The sequence below is a fragment of the Podarcis melisellensis genome (genome assembly GCF_964234715.1).
Source record: "Podarcis melisellensis genome assembly, chromosome: 7".
In the NCBI taxonomy this organism is placed as follows: Eukaryota; Metazoa; Chordata; class Lepidosauria; order Squamata; family Lacertidae; genus Podarcis; species Podarcis melisellensis.
Genome location: NC_138539.1, coordinates 2,781,884 through 2,807,183, shown reverse-complemented (window position 1 = coordinate 2,807,183; position 25,300 = coordinate 2,781,884). Strand labels below are relative to the sequence as shown.

The window sequence follows — 25,300 nt, the reverse complement described above, 5'->3', positions numbered from 1 at the left end:
TATTTTGAAGTGCAAAAAAGAGCACACATTTGCCAACTTCCACTTTTAACTTTGGATCGCTATGACGACTCATTTTACATACCCACAGAAAAGAGGACGCATCCTGGAAAAAGACGACATTTGGCAACCCTAAAAGGCTATTGCCTTGTTCCTGGAAGGTGCTATTACAATACGGCCTTTGCCACAGAGTAGAGAGTGGGGAGGAAATTCTGGAATAGTGGTGAGCTGTCTGGAGTGGGTGTTCTTGGACCATCCTAGGAACGTCTGTCGTTTTATTTCCTTCCTTGTGTGGCATTCGGCTCAATCAGTAAATTGTTTCCCTTGTCACTGCAGTTTAGTTAACCAATCCAGGCTATATTAGGAGAAGGCGATTGCAATTAAGCAGCTTGACATTAACAACGCTTTCAAATTAGCAGAGAAACTCTCTTGGTTTGTCCCCAAAATAATTAAGCTCTCACTCAATATATTATTGTTCTGGAAAATAACCGGCTTGGGTGGCAGTTCTTGGCCCTGGCTCGCTCATCTTAGGACACAGGTTGGACCTTGCGGTCAGTAGCATGGAGTCCCAGAGTCTAGTGGAGGTGGAGCAGGGGTCACCCAGGGGAGAGACTGACAAACTCTTTTTGTGGGGTGTAGGGAGGAGCTGAAGGGACGCGAGTGGCGCTGTGGGTTAAAGCACAAAGCCTAGGGCTTGCCGATCAGAAGGTCGGTGGTTCGAATCCCCGCGATGGGGTGAGCTCCCTTTGCTCGGTCCCTGCTCCTATCCCCCTAGCAGTTCGAAAGCACGTCAAAGTGCAAGTAGATCAATAGGTACCGCTCCGGCGGGAAGGTAAACGGCATTTCTGTGCACTGCTCTGGTTCGCCAGAAGCGGCGGACCTAATGGTCAGGGGGTCCCTTTACCTTTAGGGAGGAGCTGGACTCTATTGTTTGAGGATTTATGCAATGTTTTTGAACTCAGTTGTGTTTGCTGCCTGTATTTCCTAAAGCGTGGAATTCATGTGTTTGGAGGGGGCTTTAAAAAGGGCTGGGAAGATTCATGGAGGACAAATTCACCTGTGAGCGGGTGAGTTACAGACTATTATTTGAGGATTTATGCAATGTTTTTGAACTCAGTTGAGTTCTCTCAGCAGAGAGTGGTACTAACTCCCCCTGCCCTGTATAACATGAAAGGAAATATCAGCAGAGGCCGCCGGCAGGCTAGTGTTGGAGGCCGAAGGCTGCTGAATCCAGCTGGGCTGCTTTTGCACCCTTAAACTCTTAAGGAACCATCGCCGCTGCATTCCTCAATTTTTTCCATAAATCACGAGAGGTCGAAACAACTCGCACCTCCCCACCCCTGCTCCCGCAGAGTCCTGGGTTGATGGGCCATGTGTTGCTGCCCCCGATATTTCATCTTGCCCCCCTTTTTAATAAAGTCTCTGTGTCGAACGTGGCGCCTGCCCGGCATGCACAGGTAACCGGGAATCGAATTGTAAATTCCCCAAATGCCGCCGTTCAATCTGCATGCGATGCTGCCTTGGGCAGTAATAAACAGGAGATTGCAAGGGTTGTAGAAAAGTCTGTTGACACCTGGCCCCTCTTGCGCAGGCCTCTGGAAACGAAGAGGCTAAAAAGTAATGGAGTAGTTAGAGGCTGGAACATGTCATGGGACATTAAAGGTTATTTGCTCCTTCTCGTTTTGTTTTTGCTGCCCAAGCCATTAAACTCCCTCTTGCACTTTGGCTATTATTGACCAATAAGTGATAGTGTAAGCAGCCTCACCGCCTCAGGTGAAGCTCTTTTCCCTGGCTCATCTTACTTAGTGGCTGGCCAAAGGGAGGGGTAAGCTGGCCTTGAACAGAGAATCATAGAGTCGGAAGGGGTCCCGAGGGTCATCTAGTCCCACCCCCCTGCAAGGCAGGAATCTCAGCCGAAGCATCTAAAACAGATGGCCATCCAACCTGTGCTGGGCCTGGGGGTAACCCATGAAACGTGGTCCAGGACTGGTCCAGAATCCGAAGGTTCCACTGGGAGTCAGTCCGACAGGGACAAGGCAGGACACGAGGCAGGAAACCAGGCAAGGACAGGTACAGGATCTCAGGCAGGATCTAGCATACAGCAACGTTGCTCCCACAATCTGGGGCGGGGTCCGACAGCCTTTTATCTTTCTCAGGGTAATGGCTGGTCCTGATCCCCCGGCAACTCACCTCCCTGTTTCGCCCGAAGGCGAGCACTCCCCCTGCGAGTACTCAGGTCTCTCCTTCTCTCAGATCTGAGTCTCTGCAGCTTGGGAGACGTCGGTGGGTTACTAGACCCAGGGGCTGCCTCAGCCTCCCCTGACCCAACTGGTAGTGGAGCAGCTGTAAGCGATGGCCCAGCTGGAGGCAACAAGGTCATCCCCACATCTGGAGCCAGGGCAGGCTCAGGCCCCTGACTCGACCCAGCTGGTGCTTGTTGCAGGGGAACCTGTGCAGACTGGGACTCTCCAGGATCAGGCCCCAGACTTGGTTCAGATGATGCCTGAGGCAGAGGATCCGGTGCAGACTGAGTCTCCCCTGGTTCCGAGTCTGAGCCCGAGTCCCAGGCCATCACCCAACCCTTGCTTAAAAACTTTCAAGGATGGAGAGAATCCACAACATCCCGAGGGAGTCTTCCACTGTCAAACAGTGAACCTCTTGGAGAGTGGAGACTGTTGTCCCAGGGCACCTTTGGCGTTTAAGTTGAAAATGATCTCTGGCAGCTGGACTAGGGAGCCTGTGCCCATTGGACACACAGGTGACCTGACTCTAGATGAAAGCATCAATTTCTCACTTAGTTCAGTATAAATATAAAGAGAGCAATCCTAACTGCTGGAAGCCAGCAGGACATGCGTCAGATCCACATCCTAATCAGGAGCGAGGGTCTGCTGGCTGAGCCGGCCAAAGTCCGGCAAAGGGGAAACAACCCTTTAAAACAGAGTTTTAAAACTTATACCACTTTTTCCAGTGGTGCAAGAAGCTCACATGGCTGAGCTGAACAGAGTCCCCTCTTAAAAAGCATCTTATAAAGCAGAGACATCAACTTGCCAGCAATGGTCCGTATAGTTCAAGCTATGGTTTTCCCAGTAGTGATGTATGGAAGTGAGAGCTGGACCATAAAGAAGGCCGATCGCCGAAGAATTGATGCTTTTGAATTATGGTGTTGGAGGAGACACTTGAGAGTCCCATGGACTGCAAGAAGATCAAGCCGATCCATTCTTAAGGAAATCAGCCCTGAGTGCTCACTGGAAGGACAGATCCTGAAGCTGAGGCTCCCAGACTCTGGCCACCTCATGAGAAGAGAAGACTCCCTGGGAAAGACCCTGATGTTGGGAAAGATGGAGGGCACCAGGAGAAGGGGACGGCAGAGGACGAGATGGTGGGACAGTGTTCTCGAAGAGACCAGCATGAGTTTGACCAAACTGTGGGAGGCAGTGGAAGACAGGAGTGCCTGACGTGCTCTGGTCCAGGGGGTCACGAAGAAGCGGACACGACTAAAAAGCAACATCTGCCCCCTCCCAGATTTAGTCCTGCCACACTTCATCCCTGTGGATCTTGGGTTTGGATTGTTCCCTAAGTGGTTGATAAATACTGTAAATAAAACAAAGCAATGAAATAATATACAGCCATCATGACTAGAAGCTGTTGCAGCCACCGAGTCACTAGCGGAGGCTTTGCTTTGTCGCCTGCATTTCTTGCAACCAATTAGCAGAAAGCATCCTTCTTTCAAGTTCCTGGCTTGAGGCAAGCTGGTTGTTTGAGAGAGGCAGACGTCTCATTTCCCCATCACCTCCGACTAGTCAGACACCGGGCCGTCAATAACTAGAACCTGAGAGTGAAACCTGTGTCCACTGAGAATTGCAGGTGGCTGTGAGAAATGTTTAAAGCTGGCGGGGGGCGTCCCACGGTTGCTCCCCACCGGGGAGAGGCGAAAATGCTGCTTGGAAGCGGCTGTGGATCTCTGCCGAATAGCCTGGGAATGAGAAGCGTATGTTCCCCTTCAAGGGCGGGGGGAGTCATTAGTCAAATGGCTGCCAGGGGACAACTTTGTGCTGAAGTGCTGGGTTGTTGGAGAGGTGAGTGCTGAATAGACTCAACCTGTTATGCGGTGTTCCGGGGGAATTGTAGAAACGGAGATGTTGCTGAGGAGCTGCTCTCCAGTCTCTTAACGCAGCTCCATTTCACGTTCCCCTGGAAGGGGATGTGCAGTTAATTCTGAGTCTTCTGAGGGAAGCTCCTCCAAACTCCTTATTGAGCATCTGTTCTCAAAAGCGAGCCAAATGCCGGCACGAGGGGCTGCTCTGGCAGCTGAGAAAGTCTGGCTTATCTTGCTTGTGCCTAGCGATGGCTGGAGCTCAGCCAGCCACAGAGCTGGCTGGCTTAGTCCCTTGAAAGGGTGGTAGGTTTGGTACCCAGCGGCCGGCCTGACCTTAAATGAGGCGGGTGCTCTCTCCAGTAAGGCTTTCCCAGAACTTTAGGTAAACAGGTTCAGTTCTGCACTCACCAAACCCACATTCTGTGGACCAAAGTCTTAAACTCTGCAAACAGTATTGTCTTTGCCTCTGGGTAGTAAGGAACTGAGTGTGTCTGGAATAATAATAATAATAATAATAATAATAATAATAATAATAATAATAATAATATTTATACCCCCCCTCCCTGGCCAGAGCTGGGCTCAGGGCAGCTAACACCAGTACAATTACAATAAAAACATAATGGGGGGGACCAATTTAAAATACGGGTTAAAATACAATTTAAAATGCAGCCTCATTTTAATAGTAGCCCATAGATCAAAACCAAAAGGGGAGGGAAACATAAGGGTCATACTGAGTCCAAACCAAAGGCCAGGCGGAACAGCTCTGTCTTGCAGGCCCTGCGGAAAGATGTCAAGTCCTGCAGGGCCCTGGTCTCTTGTGACAGAGTGTTCCACCAAGTCGGGGCCAGTGCTGAAAAGGCCCTGGCCCTAGTTGAGACCGATCTAACCTCCTTGCTTGCTAAGCACTGGAAGCCCCTGTGGGAGGACCTTTCTTTGTCTGTTTTGGGAGTTTTAAAGTTAATGTGTGTTCAGGTTCTCCACCAGAACATCATACAGTCGAACCTCGGTTCTCAAACGGCTCCATTTTTGAACGTTTTGGCTCCTGAACGCCAAAGACCCAGAAGTAACTGCTCTGGTTTTCGAACGATTTTCAGAAGCCGAATGTGCTACGCGGCTTCTGTTTTGAGTTTCTCTATTGTATTGAGGCTTCTGCTTTCAGTTTTCGGTTGTCAAACGTTTCGGAAGTTGAACGGTCTTCTGGAATGGATTACATTTGGCAACCGAGGTTTGACTCTCGCAACAAACGTGGAGAGAGAGATTTAAAAGCAAAGACTGAAGCAGAGATTTAGTAAAAACTCTGAATGTGTCCCTAAATGTTTAACCCTGAATCTCAGCTGTTGCAGCAAAAGTGAAACCCTCCATCATTTCTCTCTTCTTTTTTGCCTTCCAGAGAGGTTCACAGTGCGCTGCCATATCTTGTGCAAAAAGTGCTTCCTTTGTTCAGTTTTGAATTTTCTGTTCCCTTCCACTGTGGCAAAAAGAAGGAGAGAGAGAGAGAGAGAGAGAGAGAGAGAGAGAGAGAGAGAGAGAGAGAGAGAGGTGCAAGTTGCGCTCCAGTGCTGGGAACAGAGAAAGGCGAATCGGCCCTTTCACTTGGGAGCCAGAGAGGGTGGCTTGGCGATGCTGTTCAAGTGCTGTGGCTTGAATCCCTCTGTGGATTTAAGAGGAAAGGGTCCAGCTGGAGTCGTTATCACAATCTGTCTTTCAAGACACCAGAAATGTTTCTGGGAGAATGAAAGCCTTGAATTCGCCCAGTGACATGTGTGGACGCTCCAGCCCCATGTTCTTGCCGCTGACTCTTGACGGTGGCACTTGGCTTGTTATTATTATTTTTTAAAGGCACGTTTCTACGGTGTGCCTCGATTTCCCTAGCCTTTTTTCTCCCACCCACCCCCTTTTAAAAAAAATCATTTGAAATTTGCTTTCTGTCCCCATTTTGGGGGTGAGGGAAAGCCAACTCTCAACCTTGTGTAGTCAAGGTTATGGCGATAAATTCTGTTGCATTGTCACTTCTATTCGGAGTAAATTGGCTGGCCGCTTTCGGGCTGAAGGGAAGATAATTTGCTGTAGTATTTCAAATGGATTAGAAATGGATTTGAAGGGAAAGTTCATGCCTCCCATTACAAAGGCTAGAAAGAAGACTATCTTAAGGCACTGTTCACTTGCTGGCCTTCATTATCCACGCTTAATACCTTTCCTATTTTCCAGCATTAATGAAATTTCCTGTCGGAGCAGGCTTGCTGGACGGATGGGAGAAGTCTTTAGATCGGAGGGTTTGTGTTGTAGAAAAGGAATTACAAGCCCCTCGTGTTGAGGGCAGACGTATTCTTCAGGTCCTTGGCCTGGCTATTATCTCATTAATTTTATCCTCTCTTCTCAATACAGTTCATTTCCGAAGGCCGTCCTTTCCATTAGGGTAACAATTTGGTGGAGTGCTGTGACACCGCGGAGAATGAAAAGCTACAAGCTGTTTTTTCGAGGCACCCCCTGCCCTCCTATTTTAGAGGGTGTCCTTTCCCCCTCCCCTTCTGCCCCCTACCTTTGCTCAGAGTTGAATGTCGGGCTCAGCAGTCACAGGTAAGGCCAGATGAGTGCCACTGCTGCTGCTAGATAACTGCTCAGGAGCCCCGTCAATTGGGCTCTGATCTTTAGAGTCACCCTAAGAGGATAACAAGGCCTTTATGAGGATGTGATGGGGACAATGAAGCCCCAGCCGCCCCCTCCCCTTCCCCCCTCCCTTTTGTGGGGAAACGCTTTGTGCTCAGCCAGGCATGGGAGTCCTTCCTCCTCTGCCCCCCTCCCATTGCCACCGTCCTATTGAGTGCGGAGCATGAATGATCTTCCGCAGCCAATTATTCTGAAGCTGCTCCTTCCATCGGCAGAAAGGTATGCTGGAATTACCTTTGCTTTCTCCTGAAGAATCAATCCAGCGCAGCACCTCTCCTCGCGACGGCTTGGCTTTTGTTTTAGCTCCGTTTTGCAATTGCACCGTCCCCTCTAGTTTTACGTTTCGTACTGGGGACGGCTACCCCGTAACCTCTTTCCGAGAGCCAGCAAGAACGGTGGTTAACGGAGGCCCAGTTCACACAAGCAAGCAGTGACTCCCCTGGGTGGTTTCTTCTAAAGCAGTCCTGAGAGTATTGCAGCAAGTTTACTGTGAGGTTTCACCGGGACGCGGGTAGTGCTGTGGGTTAAACCACAGAGCCTAGGACTTGCCCGTCAGAAGGTCGGCGGTTCGAATCCCCGCGACAGAGTGAGCTCCCATTGCTTGGTCCCTGCTCCTGCCAACCTAGCAGTTCGAAAGCACATCAAAGTGCAAGTAGATAAATAGGTACTGCTCTGGCGGGAAGGTAAACGCCGTTTCCGTGCGCTGCTCCGGTTCGCCAGAAGCAGCTTAGTCCTGCTGGCCCCATGACCCGGAAGTTGTACGCCGGCTCCCTCGGCCAATAAAGCGAGATGAGCGCCACAAGCCCAGAGTCGGCCACAACTGGACCTAATTGTCAGGGTCCCTTTACCTTTACCTTCACCGGGTTTGGCCAATTATGTGGTTGAAATTGGCCAAACCACATGGAAAACATTTTCTAGGTGGCTGTGTTTAGAAGGGGCCCAGCCATGTGGTTTGCTGCTTGCGTGAACAACGCATAAGTCCATTTTGGCACTTTTTCTTCCAAGGAGATCAAGGTGGCACGCATGGTCCTTCCCCTCATCATTTAATCCCCAGAACCCTGTGAGGTATGTTAAGCGGAGAGGCAGTGAGCTTCACATCCAAGGGAGGATTTGAACCCTGGTCTCCTAGGTCCAACACTCTAATCATTACGCCATCACACGTCTATCGTGATGCATGATTAATTGCCCACACTGCAAACCCTTCTGTGCCCACAGCGGACCATGTACCCTGTGTCTTGCTTGCCAGTCTGCCCTAAGGATGAATGCTCCTTGGCAATGATCTGAAACCAGCCGGTGAGACGTCTTTCTCCCCGGCGCCCAAACAGCGACACTCGGAAGGCAAAGCAAGATAAAAGGCCATGATGAAGCGTTTTGCGACTGCGTTGATAGCATGGATTCATTCTCTTTCACGCTTGTCTGCCGCACAGGGTGCTTAGATGATAAAAAGAGTGGAGTGCCTGATAGAGTAATGATTGGCGTGGATTTTAATTCACTCGGTGAGTGGCACAGTACCATTTCTGAGCCCGCCATTGGCCGGCTCGCGCTGTCACATACGTAGGACGTTTGGAGATTTCTTTCCTGCCTTAGGATGGGGCCGCCGTTCATTGGGCCTCCTTGCTCCCTGGCGTGGTGGTGATCCCGGCTGAGGGCGCCTGCAGCCTTCCTGCTCGATGATCCCCTGATCTCTGCTGCACCAGCCTGGGCTGTGTGTCCCCCCCCCTTTCTTCTTTGCAAGGAGGCTGGAAAGAGAGGGAGGGAGAACGAAAACTGCTGAAGCAGTACTGAAACTTCCTGGCGCCTTTCGCCTCCCGTCTTGCCGTCTCCATCAGGGGAAACAGCTCTAAAGGTTATTGGAGCAGATTACAGGTCTGTTCGGGAGTTTGCCCCCTTAGCTGACTTTGACTCTTCCAGAAAGGAGCGTTTCTCAGGCCACAGGACCTGGTTTCGGGGCTCCAGATTCACAGATAGCTAGAACCTCAGCTTCTTCCACCTGGAAAAGTTCCCTCCCTCCCGGACCCATCTGTGTTCCTGAAGATGGGCAGATTTCTGCTTTCCATGTCCTGTTTTTCTTGCAGGGGTTCAAATGGCTGCCGAGATCAAAGATTTATTTTATTGGTTCATGTAGCAGGATTTATATATCACTTAATCGACAAAACCTCTAAGCAGTTTACGTAAAATATATACGTTCAAATTACGGATAAAATGTGATGTTAAACGAGTTTTGGAGGGGGTGTATGCTTTCTGTGTGCATGCACGAATATGTATTTGTGCACTTAGCTCTTTGAAATAGCTAAATGTGAAAAATAAGTTACTCCTCAATTTCTGTAGGGAGGTTTGGCTTACCTTTAGCTTGAGGTTTGCACACTTTGTGGTGAAACTGCAACCAAGACAAAACGAAGGTAGTGTCTAGGCATATTTTTCCTAATAATAGCATATAGTCTTTAAATAATGCCTTCATTATTATGCAGTGTCAGCCTGGCCTTCCTTAAAAAGCAGCTGAAGGGCAAGGAAGCGCCTTAGATTGACAGCTCTGGGGTCTCACTTCCTTTCAGCCTTTCTTGGAAACCAAATGTCCGCTTTCTCAGTGTCCCACTCAGATTTTGTGCCTAATACCAGTACTTTCCTGCCACCTACTTTCCTTACCCATCCCTCATGCCAAGGTCCCAGGGCAGGTTACAGTAGTGTAGTAAATTTTTTTAAAAAAACACACACAGGTTATATGCATTTGTTAAAAAAAACAAGAGAAACAACTCCAGAAAAGTTAGAAACAGAAGTGATGGGTGTCTCTCCCCCCCCCCCCCAAATCTTTTAACTATCAACAGCTGGGGTAAAGAGGTTGAACTGATGGGTGTCCAGTTTAGCTGAACTTTGGAAGATTCAGGTAATGGAAAGTCCTTCATGCAAAGAATAAACTATGGAACTCCCTGCCACTGGAGGCAGCGATGGCCACCAACTTGGATGGAGGATGAAACAAAATCATGGAGGAGGAGAGAGCTATGGATGGCTGCTAGCCAGGAATGGATGCCTACATCCAGAATTCGAGGCAGCCATGCTACTGAAAACAGAGTTGCTTGGAGTCACAGTTTCTGGAAACCAAGGGAGGAGAGAGTTGCTCTTGCGCTCAAATCCTGCTTGCGGGTTTCCTGTGGGGACACCTGGTTGGCCCCTGTGAGAACAGGATGCTGGACTAGATGGGCCGTGGGCCTGATCCTGCTGGCTCTTCATACGTTCTTATGGGCCTTGGAACTTATGACAGAATCTGTGTGGTGAAGAGATGCTCCCATCTACCTGTGCTCCCTGACTCACAGCTTCCTCCTTACTTTGGAGGCAGAGTCTGGTGGCTTTTCTCATCTTTGCTGCATTTCAGCATTCTAAGATGGTTGTTTGTTGGCCAGAGAACTTTATGCTATGGGGTGGCAGGCAAATGCCATAGATAAATAAATAAGTCGGCATTTTAGGAGTGAGATCTTGTGAGGCATTTGTACCCTGCTTCTGCCCGCCCAACCTTTCCACCAGATGGTATTCCAGGCAACTAATTGACAACCATTGTTGTTGTTTAGTCATGTCCGACTCTTCGTGACCCCCTGAACCAGAGCACGCCCGGAGAGCAACCGCTCTGGCTACATTCGAGAACCAGCCATACATCCCCATGGCGCCTCCGTCTGGCTCCTGAAGAGAGGAAAGCCTTAAATGGGTAGCCCCTAGGATCTCACCATCAGTTGCTTCCTGATTGTCCCGTTGGCGTTCTTTGTGCAGGTAGCAAAAAGCTCCAGGAAAATCTGAAACATCCATTTGTTCCATCTGAGTTGAGGAAGAGTTTGACAGCCCAGGCGAACCAACCATGGCTTCTCAGCTACCTTGTGCAGGGTGTGTGACACACACACAAAAAGAGAGAGAGGGGGGTGAGAGAGAGAGGAGGGAGTGTTGGAGATTCATTTCCCGTGTCTGCAGTCATGGGATTGTTGTCTATCACGTGACGATATATGTTTTGACTCCACAGAGTGGGAAGTGATGGAGACAAGATGTTTGTGTTACTGTGTTCCATGAAGTGGGACTATTGTCCTTTGTTCTTTCTCTTTGCTGTCTGAGGAAGGAGCGAAAGCAGAATGCTCTGAGTGTGTTATATGTAAATAAAGTAGATTAGCCAAAATGCTGTGCTATTGGTTCTGTTACGCAAACTGCAAATACTCTGCGGATCCCTAAGTGTGCTGATGTTAGTAGCTGTGATGTTTGGGCTGGAGAAAGCTTTTGAAGCTCCCGAACGACTGACCAGGAGGGAGAGAGCATGCCAGTCGGGCATGTGTCTCTACCAGGGTCTTACACATGAGTAGGATGCGCCTAACAATGGTTATGGGCCCAGGGATCAGGGCGACAGACCCAGCAGAGGAAGGACCGGTAGTGCTGATGTTGACTATGATCTTAAGAGAGCAAGTGAGGGGGGAGTGGTTGTGGTTGTGCTCACTGCCAGCATGCAACTTCAGTAGATTACCTCCAAGGGAGTGCAGTCCTTGGAGGAAAACTTCTGCTTTATAGAAATGAATTTCAGGGGCTTGTGTCTAATGTTTTCCCCTTTCCATCACCTATACTTCTTGCTGATTTAGCCTTCTTTGCAAGCAAGCAAGCAAACAAACAAATAAAAAACAACTCACCCCAAACTTCGTTTAATAAAGCAAGTTCCAAAGGCTCAACTCCTCGATCCAGAATCACAAATATGAATGGAGTGTGTGATGCAAAACATGCTGAGCAGCACTTTTACATAATACGTTGAGTAAAACATGTTGCGTGTATACTTTTGACTATAACGGCATTCGTCTTCAGGTGCATTGTTTTTTAATTCCCAGACCCTTGATGTGTAATGATTAGTCTTAATCAGTTTGCATAATATGGTCAATTTTTTTGCATGAAACAAGGAGGCAGCAGGATGCTTGCCCAACTTGCAGGAGAACTCCGAAGCTGTTTTTCATGCAAAGGCAGACCTGGGCGGTCCAGCTTTTTAAAACCGAGCCGCCCTTCTGGGAAACGAGAAACAGAACAATAATGCGAATTGCTTAGCTTAATTTACCTTTGCAAGGTGACTCAGGGCAGGAGCATTTCATTCACTTATCCATCCTGGCAAACTCTTGGTTTTATGTTGCAGATGGGAAGTTGAGGCTGAGCCAGTGATTTCGCCCCGTGACCCTGGCGCTTTTGCCTGGCGTTCCGGCCCACCTTCCCTGGCAGCTGCTCCTAGTTGCGACTTTTCCCTCCTTGTGGGTACCTGCTTTGCAGGCATTAAATATTTATCCTTCTAACTCCCATGATTTTCATGCAATAGTTAGCATTCATCAGCACTTATTTCCTCCTCCTTGGTACAGGAAGAGACAGTGGCGTCGAAAGGGATCAGTTTCTGCGGATCACTTACACCTCTTGGGTGTGTGTTTAGTGTGGGTTTGTTCCTCCCTCCCTCTTTTCTCTCTCTCTCTCTCCTTTTTTTTTTGAATAAGGCCACTGGAACTTGTCAGGACTTCTTGCATTACAGGAAGAAATTGCTCTGTGGGGTAGCCGAGGGGAAAACCAAGACCCCGGACTGCACATTTTGTATTCAGCCAGAGGGAAATAATGAGCTCCCTTAGGGTCAGAAACGGACGGGCTTCTGTTTTATGGCAGACACGTCCACTATGGTACATTTCCCTAAATGACTCACTTTGTGCTTATAAAGCCAACCAGTGCCTCATCTGTCGAGATATCAGCCCAGGTGCTTCTGTTAAAAGGAGTGCTGGGAGAAAGTCCAGACTATATGCTAAACTGCCCTCAGTTTCAGTGCTCAGAATAATTTGCACAAATCTACTGTGCCTTAAAGGCCTCCCGCTGCAGCCGCCGCCGCGCAATTTCTTTTCTCATCCTGAAGCAAATTTCTTAACCCGAGGTAATATTTCTGGGTTACCGGAAATGAGGTACTACTGTACATAAGGGACGCAGGTGGTGCTGTGGGTTAAACCACAGAGCCTAGGACTTGCCGATCAGAAGGTCGGCGGTTCGAATCCCCGCGACGGGGTGAGCTCCCGTTCCTCGGTCCCTGCTCCTGCCAACCTAGCAGTTCGAAAGCATGAAGTGCAAGTAGATAAATAGGTACCGCTCCGGCGGGAAGGTAAATGGCGTTTCTGTGTGCTGCTCTGGTTCACCAGAAGTGGCTTAGTCATGCTGGCCACTTGACCCGGAAGATGTACACCGGCTCCCTCGGCCAATAAATCGAGATGAGCACCGCAACCCCAGAGTTGTCTGCAACTGGACCTAACGGTCAGGGGTCCCTTGACCTTTACCTTTTACTGCGCCTTACTCTTAATGCAAAGGTTGGATTTTTTATTTTATTTGCATGGCAGAGGAAAGCCATCACTAGAAGCCCTAAGGAATTGACTGGGTGAAGCACTGGACGCCAGAATTCTGGCTATCTGTCATGGATGCCTTAGTTGAGATTCCTGCATTGCAGGGGGTTAGACTAGATGACCCTCAAGGTCCCTTCCAACTCTACAATTCTATGATTTTATTTAGAGCATTTGTACACTGCTTTTCACCCTCAGATCTCCCAGAGCAGCTTACACGCAGTCAAGACAAGACCAGACCCAACCTGCAGACTTACAACCTAAAAAATGGCGCCCCAGTTTCTAGACAATTTTTCTTTTGCTGACCAGCTGGAGCAGTTCAGGGGCAGAAAGTTCCCATGGAGGAATTGCTGCTTCTCAGTTGTCTCCCACTCCTGGGATGGGTGCCCTCAGATCCGCATTGAGGGGAGGGGAGACCTGATGGAGCTGGCCTGTCTCAGCAGAGCCGGGATACATCTTGCCTAGACATTTTCTGTTCTCTCAAACTGGGAGGGGTGGCTAACACCCCAGAGGACAGGATCACACTTCAAAACGACCTTGACAGATTAGAGAACTGGGCCAAAACAAACAAGATGAATTTTAACAGGGAGAAATGTAAAGTATTGCACTTGGATAAAAAAAATGAGAGGCACAAATACAAGATGGGTGACACCTGGCTTGAGAGCAGTACGTGTGAAAAGGATCCAGGAGTCTTGGTTGACCACAAACTTGACATGAGCCAACAGTGTGACGCGGCAGCTAAAAAAGCCAATGCAATTCTGGGCTGCATCAATAGGAGTATAGCATCTAGATCAAGGGAAGTAATAGTGCCACTGTATTCTGCTCTGGTCAGACCTCACCTGGAGTACTGTGTCCAGTTCTGGGCACCACAGTTCAAGAAGGACACTGACAAACTGGAACGTGTCCAGAGGAGGGCAACCAAAATGGTCAAAGGCCTGGAAACGATGCCTTATGAGGAATGGCTAAGGGAGCTGGGCATGTTTAGCCTGGAGAAGAGGAGGTTAAGGGGTGATATGATAGCCATGTTCAAATATATAAAAGGATGTCACATAGAGGAGGGGAAAAGGTTGTTTTCTGCTGCTCCAGAGAAGCGGACACGGAGCAATGGATCCAAACTACAAGAAAGAAGAGTCCACCTAAACATTAGGAAGAACTTCCTGACAGTAAGAGCTGTTTGACAGTGGAATTTGCTGCCAAGGAGTGTGGTGGAGTCTCCTTCTTTGGAGGTCTTTAAGCAGAGGCTTGACAACCATATGTCAGGAGTGCTCTGATGGTGTTTCCTGCTTGGCAGGGGGGTGGACTCGATGGCCCTTGTGGTCTCTTCCAACTCTAGGATTCTATGATTCTACCACAGTGGCCTGGTTCACACGTCACACTAAACCAAGCCATAGCTTAGCTCAGTGTGACGCAGCAGCAAAAACCACTGCAGAGGAGCGAATCCCTGGCAGCTGACGCATTTGTGCCAAGCCGCGGTTTGACTGAGAGCTCTGTGTGAACAGTGGACTAGGGGAAAAAAACCAAGGATTTCTGAGCTGTCGTTTCCTGCAATTCTTTGCACGCTGAGTTTTGAGAAGAGAGCACTCTTACGGCAACTAGAACTGTTTCCCCTTCATCATACAACCCTCCTTCCACTTGTCCGCCTAGATGTGGTTGTTGTCAGTTGCACATATAAAGAGCTCTTTCAGCGATTGTCAATCTGCCGCGTTAACCCGGTTACTAGCCAGGAAAACCTGGCTGGGGACCACGGGTGTTCGCCACTCAGATTAATGTGTTTTAAACGCTCAGTTCCAGCTTGAAGGAAGCGGCTGCGGTGCGCGCATGTCTCTGTGGGTGAGAATCCAGTTGACAATTACCTGTGGCGACCGTTTCCACTTCAGCTCCAGGCAAGGCACTCCATTTGCTGCTAACGCAGGAGAAAAATAAGCACCGTTTGCAAGAGGCTTCTCTTAGCGTGGTTTTTCCAACGTGATAGATGTCCGATAATAATACGGCGGAGACTTCACGCAGCTCGGGCTCTGCGTGGACTGTGCTGGCAGGACTGCACATGTTCTTCCTCCGAAAGAGAAAGCAAAAATGCCTTGACCACAATTCTGGGCAGCTGTAGCGCAGGTTTAAGAAAACCCCACAAAAAACAGGGGCAGGTCCTGTGGAGAAACAGTCTCCCCTAAGCCTAATTTGTTAGTTTATGTTAGAAGCCGCTAGATATTTGGAATAATGAATCTGAGAGCAGATGTTCCTCATCAGGCTCTCAAGGCCAGTGCTAAGGGAAATTGGTTAATCGAGAACTCATGATGCAAACAGGTGTTCGCTCCTTTGGGATAGGAGGGGTGACTGAGCAAGCTCCTTTTACTGGAACTTGCGGGCACCCAGTGAAGCTGAATGTTCGGCAATTCAGAAAGCACTTCTTACACGCAGTTCCAAGTTATTGTATTTCTTTCGTTGTTTTCGTCAGATATCAAAAAACATTATATTTGTTGTGGGTGTGAAAAAAATTGTAGAAATAATAATACAATGAGTCTAATCGGAAGCCAAATGTGTTTGTTTTGTTTTGTTTTTCCTTTTTTTCTTTCTCCCCTTCCTCTCACTCCCACCTTTTCTTCTTCTTCTTCTCTTTTCTTTTTTGTGTCTCCTTTCTTGATCTTTCTCTTTTTGATATGTTAAGAAAGAGATAAAGAGATAAAAGTGTAATATGAAAACTTCAGTAAGTTAAAAGTGATGTTGAGTAATTTTTCTGTTACTATTTATATATTGTTAAAATGGGTTAATTGTAATGAATTGATGTAGCAGCTACTGTGGGTTTTTCCTTTGTTATTGTTGAATTCTAAATAAAGTATTATTCATTTCAAAAAAACAACAACAGAAAGCACTACTTTACACAGAACATAGTTAACCTATGGAACTCTCCACCACAGGAAGCAGTGATGGCCACCGACTTACATGACTATACAAAACGATTAGGCAAATTCATTGAGGGTAAGGCTAACAAGGCCTATTAGCTTCCACAGCTGGAGAAAGCAGTATTTCTGAATACCAGTTGCTGTTCTTAACATAAAAAATAAATAAAATTGGCCACAGTCATTCCTGCTGCGGTAACGACCTGGATAAAATGCTGTAACACAGTCGTTACCAGGGCTGTCTCTGGGAAGTACTTGGGAACTTTCAGAAGGTACCAAAATGCAGCAGCAAAGCTTCTCCCTGGAGCAGGCTGCTCTGACATTGTTCCGTTTGCGCTGGCTACCTATTTGTTTCTAGGCAGAGTTCCAAGTGCTGTGATGTTTACCTTTTAAAACCCGAAGTGATCTGGGCGCAGGAGCACCTTGCTCCTCACATGCCTACTTGTGCTCTCAAGATTAACCTCCGAGACCCTTTTCCACTCCCACCCCCTCTTTAAAAGCAGGGGGACTGGCTGGCATTCAGTGAGTGGTGGAAGCCTGGCTATGCAAGGAGATGGGGTTGGATTGTTTTTTTGCAGAATTTGGGCTGTGCAGCTGTTTGGTGTCAATGTTTTCTTTTGTTGCTAATGCTGCTGACTTCCTGTTTTATGTGGTCTTATGTTGTTCATTATTCGTATTATTGAAAATCATTTTGTAAGTTACAGTGGTACCTTGGTTACAGACGCTTCAGGTTACATATGCTTCAGGTTATAGACTCCGCTAACCCAGAAATAGTACCTCGGGTTAAGACCTTTCTTAGGATGAGAACAGAAATCGTGCAGCGGTGGTTGGGCGGCAGCAGGAGGCCCCATTAGCTGAAGTGGTATCTCAGGTTAAGAACAGTTTTAGGTTAAGAACGGACCTCCGGAATGAATTAAGTTCTTAACCCGAGGTACCACTGTACTTGGGTGGCTCCCTTTGGGGCTTGGAAGTGCAGCTTACCATAAATTGTAAGTACAGGAAAAAAATATACGTTATCCAATTTAAAACCGAATAGTGGAGACCTCATCCACAGCTATCACCAATATTCTCAGCCAAGACTCAACCTTGGGTCCCCAGATGTTGTTGGATTACAACTCCCTTCATCCCTGACCACTGGCCCCGCTAGCTAGGGATGATGGGAGTTGTAGTCCAGCAACATCTGGGGACCCAGGGTTGAGAAAGTCTGGCTCAGAGATACGCAAGGACAGATGTTTCCAATAAATAGATGTTAAAAGGCGTGTTTCACGGTGGGTGTCATGCGAACAATCCCAATTTCTAACAGCTGGGGAAACGCCTTCCAGTTTAGCTCTTGGCAGTTCAATTTGGCTGTGGGCAACTCCCTGGCAGGGTTCGCTGGCATCCCAAGACTTCTCCCGGTAGAGGCCCATAACTGGCTCAGCAAGCCTAACAGGGCCAGGCGACCCGCTGCTGGTATATCTCAGTCTGTGGAGCATGAGACTTTTAATCTCAGGGATGTGGGTTTGAGCCCAATGTTGGGCAAAAAGGTTCCTTCATTGCAGGGGTTCTATGATTCAGCTTCCAAAGCCCTACTGGTTAGTCAGGGCAGGAGGTGGTAGGAGGTCTTCCCACCCCAATGGTTCTTAATTTTTTTAAAATTTCCCCACCTATGAATTTCTGCTTGGCGAGGGATTAGCTATGCTAACTCCAGAGTGGCATAGTTCGGAGGCCAGATTGTGGAGCCTCTCAGGGGAATTCATTTCCCGTCCTTGCTCCAGTTCTGTAATACCCCATTTTGGAAATCTGCTAGTGCTAGATCTGTGCTTGGGGGTAGCAGGGGGTGGACCAGGCATATCCAAAGTCCGTTTCAGGGGCCTAATCTGGCCCACCGGTCAATTTAATCAAGTCCCTGTGGCAGTTTATTTCTTGGGGTAAATTCCTAAAGAACCTCCCCAACTTCAATCTTAAAAGAAGCTCAACAACTCCAACCCTAAGAAAAGCTCAACATCTTTGGGGTAAAATCCTTAAAAAATGTCAACAATTTCTTGGCCCCCATGGCCCTTCACTTCATCAAATCTGACCCTATTTGAAAACAGTTTGGATACCACTGGGGTAGACGGTGGTCTCCAGGACAGACGCCCCCCCAAATAATAATAATAATAATAATAATAATAATAATAATAATAATTTTATTTATATCCTGTGCTCCCCAGTCAAAGCAAAAAAAAAAGCACCAACAACACCCCTAGGAAAAATGGGGGTTGGGTAGGATTGTTCTTCAAACTGTGAGCATTTGCCACAAAAAGCAGGTAATCTAGGAATCGCAAGACCAGTAGCAGTTAAACAACATTTTGCTCCTCTCTGAAATAAGTACAGCCTTCTGTGTACTGATCAAGTGAGTCCACCCTCTTCTGGCTTAAAGCAGTAACAGCCAAGTATGGGATCAGAAGGCACGGCAGGTCTTTTTGATAAGCATTTATTTATTTTTGCGCTGGCGGTGGACTCCGGTTTACTCATTTTAGAAACATAAAATACCAACACAACCTTTTAAATGTCACAGTACTCGTCTCAGCACCCCAAAGAGTCTATTGTGGTTTTCGATTGTCACTTAGCATAATTTATTTTTCAAAAAAGTGACCGACAAGTTAATAATAGTCCAGCATTTAGAGAGAGAAAATCAGTCTCTGCCAGCTGCTATGGCCTCTGAATTCTGGCTCTGTGGGGGCAAATGGCAGGGGATGACAGAGAGCAAACATATGAGCTGCTGTCCAGGATTTCAGAAAGGAGTCTCTCTCTGTGGCTCAGTCAGTAGAGCATGAGACTCTCAATCTCAGGGTCATGTGTTTGAGCCCCACGTTGGGAAAAAGATTTCTGCCTTGCATTGTTTTGGACTAGATGACCCTCAAGGTCTCTTCCAGCTCTACACATTCTATGATTCTATGATTCTATTCATACCTGGAGATCAGGGATTGAACCTGAGACCTTTGGCTTGCAATGCAGATGATTTACTATTGAGCTAAGGCATTTCCTCCCTTTAGGAGGAACCATCCTAAAGGGAATGTTTGTTGCATTTATGCAGTACTTGGGGGCTTAATAATAATAATAATAATAATAATAATAATAATAATAGGGACGCGGGTGGCACTGTGGTCTAAACCATAGAGCCTAGGGCTTGCAAGTCTGAAGGTCAGCAGTTTGAATCCCTGCGACGGGGTGAGCTCCCGTTATTCAGTCCCAGCTCCTGCCAACCTAGCAGTTCAAAAGCACGTCAAGTACTAGTAGATAAATAGGTACCACTCCGGCAGGAAGGTAAACGGCGTTGGCCACATGACACATGACAAACGCTGGCTCCCTCGGCCTATAGAGCGAGATGAGCACGCAACCCCAGAGTTGTCTGCGCCTGGACCTAACGGTCAGTTGTACCTTTACCTTTTAATAATAATAATAGTTTATTATTTATACCCCACCCATCTGGCTGGGTTTATCCAGCCACTCTGGGCAGCTTCCAACAAAAGATTAAAAATACATTAAAACATCAGTCATTTAAAACTTCCTTAAACAGGGCTGCCTTCAGATGCCTTCTAAATGTCAGATAGTTGTTTATTTCTTTGACATCTGATGGGAGGGCGTTCCACAGGGCAGGCGCCACTACCAAGAAGGCCCTCTGCCTGGTTCCTTGTAGCCTCTCTTCTCGCAGTAAGGGATCTGCCAGAAGGCCTTCGGAGCTGGACCTCGGTGTCTAGGCAGAATGATGGGGGTGGAGACGCTCCTTCAGGTATACTGAGCCAAGGCCATTTAGGGCTTTAAAGGTCAACACCAACACTTTGAATTGTGCTCAGAAACATACTGGGAGCCAATGTAGGTGTTTCAGGACCGGTGTTATGTGGTCTCGGCAGCACCTGGTTGGCTGTAGCGGAAAACAGGGCTAAGTGGACCCTTTCTCTGACCCAGAAAAACCCCATCATCACTGAGAGTGCTTGGGCACCTCTACAATATGGCAGTCACATTTATTTCCACACCAGTTAGACCATGGTCAGAATGGAATATAGCCGCTTTTTGTTTTGGCCAGGATGCGATCTGTTTCCTCGATGTTTCTCGCTTGCTGTTTGATCTCTTGCTAACCTGTGGTTTGGTTTTCATGCCTGCAGCGGCAGCTCCCGATATAAAAAAAGAGCGGCTTCCCTGCCTTGTTCAGTTTTAATCACAGCTGTGGTGTGTTGGAGCCCTACCAGATGGAGCTTTCAGCAGAACAGGCAGCCTTTTTACCTTTCAGCGTGCGCTAAGCAAGGAGAAGCGGTTGCAGCAACCACCTCGGGGTGGCTGGCGTTAATGAGTCTTCATTCGGAAATGTTTAGGAAAACCGCTGAGCGCAGGTGTCTGGATTAGAGGCCGAAGTAGTAAAGCTCAGCAGTCTCTAACGCAAACAGAAGCAGAGTGCAGTTGGAGCACAAGACATCTAATCTGCAAAGGAATGGGGCACGAGAGGCAGAAAGGGGATGGACGCGCCTTGGGCGGGAGAGGGTGGGTGCCTAACCTTTGTTTCGCTTGTTTGGGTGATCTATATACAGTGGAACCTTGGGTTAAGAACTTAATTCGTTCTGGAGGTCCATTCTTAACCTGAGACTGTTCTTAACCTGAAGCACCACTTTAGTTAATGGGGCCTCCCGCTGCCGCCGGAGCATGATTTCTGTTCTCATCCTGAAGCAAAGTTCTTAACCTGAGGTACTATACCTGAAGTGTCTGTAACCTGAAGCGTATGTAACCCGAGGTACCACTGTACTGTCCTATATACTGTATGGAAGTGAGAGCTGGACCATAAAGAAGGCTGATCGCCGAAGAATTGGTGCTTCTGAATTCTGGCGCTGGAGGAGACTCTTGAGAGTCCCATGGACTGCAAGAAGACCAAACCTCTCCATTCTGAAGGAAATCAGCCCTGAGTGCTCACTGGAAGGACAGATCCTGAAGCTGAGGCTCCAAGACTTTGGCCATATCATGAGAAGAGAAGACTCCCTGGAAAAGACCCTGATGCTGGAAAAGATTGAGGGCACAAGGAGAAGGGACAGAGGACGAGATGGTGGGACAGTGTTCTCGAAGCTACCAGCATGAGTTTGACCAAACTGCGGGAGGCAGTGGAAGACAGGAGTGCCTGGCGTGCTCTGGTCCATGGGGTCATGAAGAGTCGGACACGACTAAATGACTAAACACAAAAATATACTGTCCTTTCCTGGAGCCACAAGGATGGTTTTCAACAAAGTCAATTAAGATTAAAATAACGCATAGAGTTCCAAAAATAGCACAGGTCTTAAGGCACTCAACACAACTCATAGCAGTTTCCCGAAAAACAATTTACTAGTTGCAACTGTAGCTGCCAATCCATTTTGTCTAATCATGCTTTCCCTCCTCCAAACGAATGCTGGAAAGTTATTTACTTATAAATGAATTTAATAAACTTATAAAATATTTGCGGTGCTTCTGGTCCTACTCAGATGCTCATTTCCAGAGGGGGACGCTCTTCAACCTCGTGGAGACTTCGGTGTGGGGTTCCTCAGGGTTCAGTTTTCTCCCCATGCTGTTTAACATCCACATGAAACCGCTGAGTGGGGTTATCCGGAGCTTTGGAGGACGTTGTCAGCAATATTGCTGATGACACACAGCTCTGCTTGTCCTTTACATCTGCAGGTGAGGCAGTGGAAGAGCTGGACCGACGTCTTGCCCCGATAATGGACTGGATGAGAACCAGAACCAGAAGCTCAGTCCAGAGAACACGGAGGCATTGTTAGGGGGCAGTTAGAATCATAGAATCATAGAGTTGGAAGAGACCACAAGGGCCATCGAGTCCAACCCCGTGCCAAGCAGGAAACAGCATCAGAGCACTCCTGACATATGGTTGTCAAGCCTCTGCTTAAAGACCTCCAAAGAAGGAGACTCCACCACACTCCTTGGCAGCAAATTCCACTGTCAAACAGCTCTTACTGTCAGGAAGTTCTTCCTAATGTTTAGGTGGAATCTTCTTTCTTGTAGTTTGGATCCATTGCTCCGTGTCCACTTCTCTGGAGCAGCAGAAAACATCCTTTCTCCCTCCTCTATGTGACATCCTTTTATATATTTGAACATGGCTATCATATCACCCCTTAACCTCCTCTTCTCCAGGCTAAACATGCCCAGCTCCCTTAGCCGTTCCTCATAAGGCATCGTTTCCAGGCCTTTGACCATTTGGGTTGCCCTCCTCTGGACACGTTCCAGTTTGTCAGTGTCCTTCTTGAACTGTGGTGCCCAGAACTGGACACAGTACTCCAGGTGAGGTCTGACCAGAGCAGAATACAGTGGCACTATTACTTCCCTTGATCTAGATGCTATACTCCTATTGATGCAGCCCAGAATTGCATTGGCTTTTTTAGCTGCCGCGTCACACTGTTGGCTCATGTCCAGTTTGTGGTCAACCAAGACTCCTAGATCCTTTTCACATGTACTGCTCTCAAGCCAGGTGTCACCCATCTTGTATTTGTGCCTCTCATTTTTTTTGCCCAAGTGCATTACTTTACATTTCTCCCTGTTAAAATTCATCTTGTTTGTTTTGGCCCAGTTCTCTAATCTGTCAAGGTCGTTTTGAAGTGTGATCCTGTCCTCTGGGGTGTTAGCCACCCCTCCCAGTTTGGTGTCATCTGCAAATTTGATCAGGATGCCCTTGAGTCCATCATCCAAGTCATTGATAAAGATGTTGAATAAGACCAGTTCCTTAGACCAGATGGATGGGAGGTGGCCTGCTCTTCCTGTATTTAATAATTTTTTATTGGAAATTTTATTTACAACATAGCATAAACTCCCCACCCCTCCCAATACAGAAACCCACCCTCATTAAACGTGAACATAACATACAATGAGCAAAACATACAACAATACAAACAACCAAATAAAAGACTTCTTTTATCCTGTATCTGGCCTCCTTATTTACTTCTTATAAGCTGTTTCCTTTATGAATAATTATTAAGATTTTTCTAATTATAACTTAAATATCCACAAAGTCTCCTGCAGACATTAATCGGAACAAGTCCAGGTATGTATTTTAGGGCACTGTTTTGTGAAGTATTCTCTTCATTTCCCCCATGCTTTTTGAAACTCTTGTCTAGGGTGATCTCTAATTGCCTTTGTTAATCTAGCCAGTTCAATATACTCTAACAGTTTGTCTTGCTGTAATGGTTGTAAGGGGTTACTTGTGCGTAAGTTGCCTGCTAGTTGTGTCCGATTGCCTGGTTCAACATGCCTTGGCTGACAGCCCACACTCCGTGGCCGGTCAGTCGCTTGCAGAATCCGTCAGTGGGCGTTTCTTGAACCTCTTCCAGCATAAGAGCTGTTTGATGCCAAGTCTCCTCCTACTTTCCCTGCGCGGAACTCGTCTGCGCAAGTAAGGGGAAGGCAGGGGTGTGTCAGCACTCTCTCCACTGGTCTCTGATGCAGGGTCTTGGAGACCAGTCTCCCAATTCCTCCATCTCCCTCTCTTCTCTACTGGTGTTACGCTGAATTCCTTCCCCCCTGCTGGTCCCCTCTCCGGCATCGCTCTGGAGCCCTGCCTCCGCCTCTCGCTCTGATGTCAATTCCCTGACACTTGCCATTCCTTTTTTGTTGGAGAGGTTGCCTGCTCTTGGTAGGGTAACACTTCCTCTGAAGGAGTAGGTTCACAGCTTGGGGGTCCTTCTGGATCCTTTGCTGTCACTCAAGGCTCAGGTGGCCTCAGTGGCCCGGAGTGCCTTCCATCAGCTTTTGCAGGTGGCCCAGCTATGCCCCTATCTGGACAGAGAAAGCCTAACTTCTGTCGCCTGTGCTCTGGTAACCTCTAAGTTAGGTTACTGCAATGCATTATATGTGGGGCTGCCTCTGAGGGCAGTTCGGAAACTTCAGCCGGTGCAGAACTCAGTGGCTAGGTTGCTCAAGTCGGTTTGAGCATATTACACCGATCCTGGTCCAGCTGCACTGGCTGCCAATCACACCATTTAGGGCTTTAAATGCCAAAGGAAGACCCTTGTTCCAAACACCTCAGAACCATTTAGCCATGCACTAAAGATTGACTCCTAGAAATACGTTGGGGGAGACCTTGCTGGTGGCTTGCTTTTTACGGACTAATACATGCTACAATCTCTTTTCTACCACAAGGGTGTGTAGGACCTCAGTTCACAGCGAAGCATACAGGAGCAACAGTGGCATCCCTTGCGACAGCCCAATTTTAAATGCCCGGGGGGAAATAGGAATAGTTTCACTGTGTCCCTGCAATCAGATTTTTGCTACACCTGAATCCACGCAGAGTCCTTTTTCCCTAGGTCAGATAAGCGCTTTGATATAAATACACGCCCCCTGTCCCGTCCCCCCCGTGGCGATGTTTCACGGAATAGCCTTTTGATCAAGCTGTACAGCAGAGATGCTTAAAGCTGCATTTGTTCACCCAAGTCTTCTTCCTCCTCCTTCCTTGATTGCTTTGCGCAAACCGGTTAAGGGACCAACTTTCTTCTTGCCCCATCTGTGGGAACTCTCAGGCACAATACATCAAGGCCGGTAGCCAATGGCAACAGCCATATTAGAATAAACTTGTCATGCTAAGCACTAATAAATGTAATGATTACATTTTGCAATTCCCCCTTTTTGCCTGCCGCGCTTGCCTTCATTTGAAGGTAATGCTCCTCCAACTTTTGCTTTCTGCTGATAGGAGAGCAGCTCCCTAATTTACACCCATTCTTCAGTCAATGCCGCGGTTTATATAGTTTCCGCTAATAGCATTATGAGCCATAGTTTTGTGCTAATTCAAAATTAGATCTCTCATTTGCATAAACAAATTACTGTTTGGATTAGCGCTAAATAGTTAAGGCAGCTGATACTGGAGCAGATTTGATTTGGTTGGAATGGCTGCTGGCCTAATGGTGGATGTGCAGAACTCCGAATGCGAGTGGGAATAGTTACAGATGCAGAATCAGCCCATGCAGCAAGCTGCGTCTTGGCAGAGCTGCCTGGAGGACCCAGAATTTGGCAAGGAAATTTCATGTTAAAAGAAGAAAACAAGTTTCTAGTCCACAGTGGAAGCTTGCAAGCAGGATCTGAGTGCGACAGTGCTCTTTCCACTTGTGATTCTGCCTCCGATAGGATGGAGAACATAGCCATCATGACTTGTAGCCACTGATAGTTTTATCATCCAACGATTTGTCTAATCCTCTTGCTTCTGCCATGGACTTTAACAAGCCCTCGTCTCTCATCTGTAACTGCTCCTTTCCCTGGGATGTGGGTTTTCCAGAAAAGGTTGAATTGAAGATTTCTGAAGAATTTCC

General features: G+C 47.7%; 1 protein-coding gene across 1 annotated transcript in view; it reads left to right on the top strand.

Annotated features, from left to right (window-relative positions):
- Nucleotides 1-25,300, top strand: part of ZC3H3 (zinc finger CCCH-type containing 3) — a 262,076-nt gene that overhangs the window by 139,481 nt on the left and 97,295 nt on the right. The gene's annotated exons all lie outside the window — the stretch shown is intronic.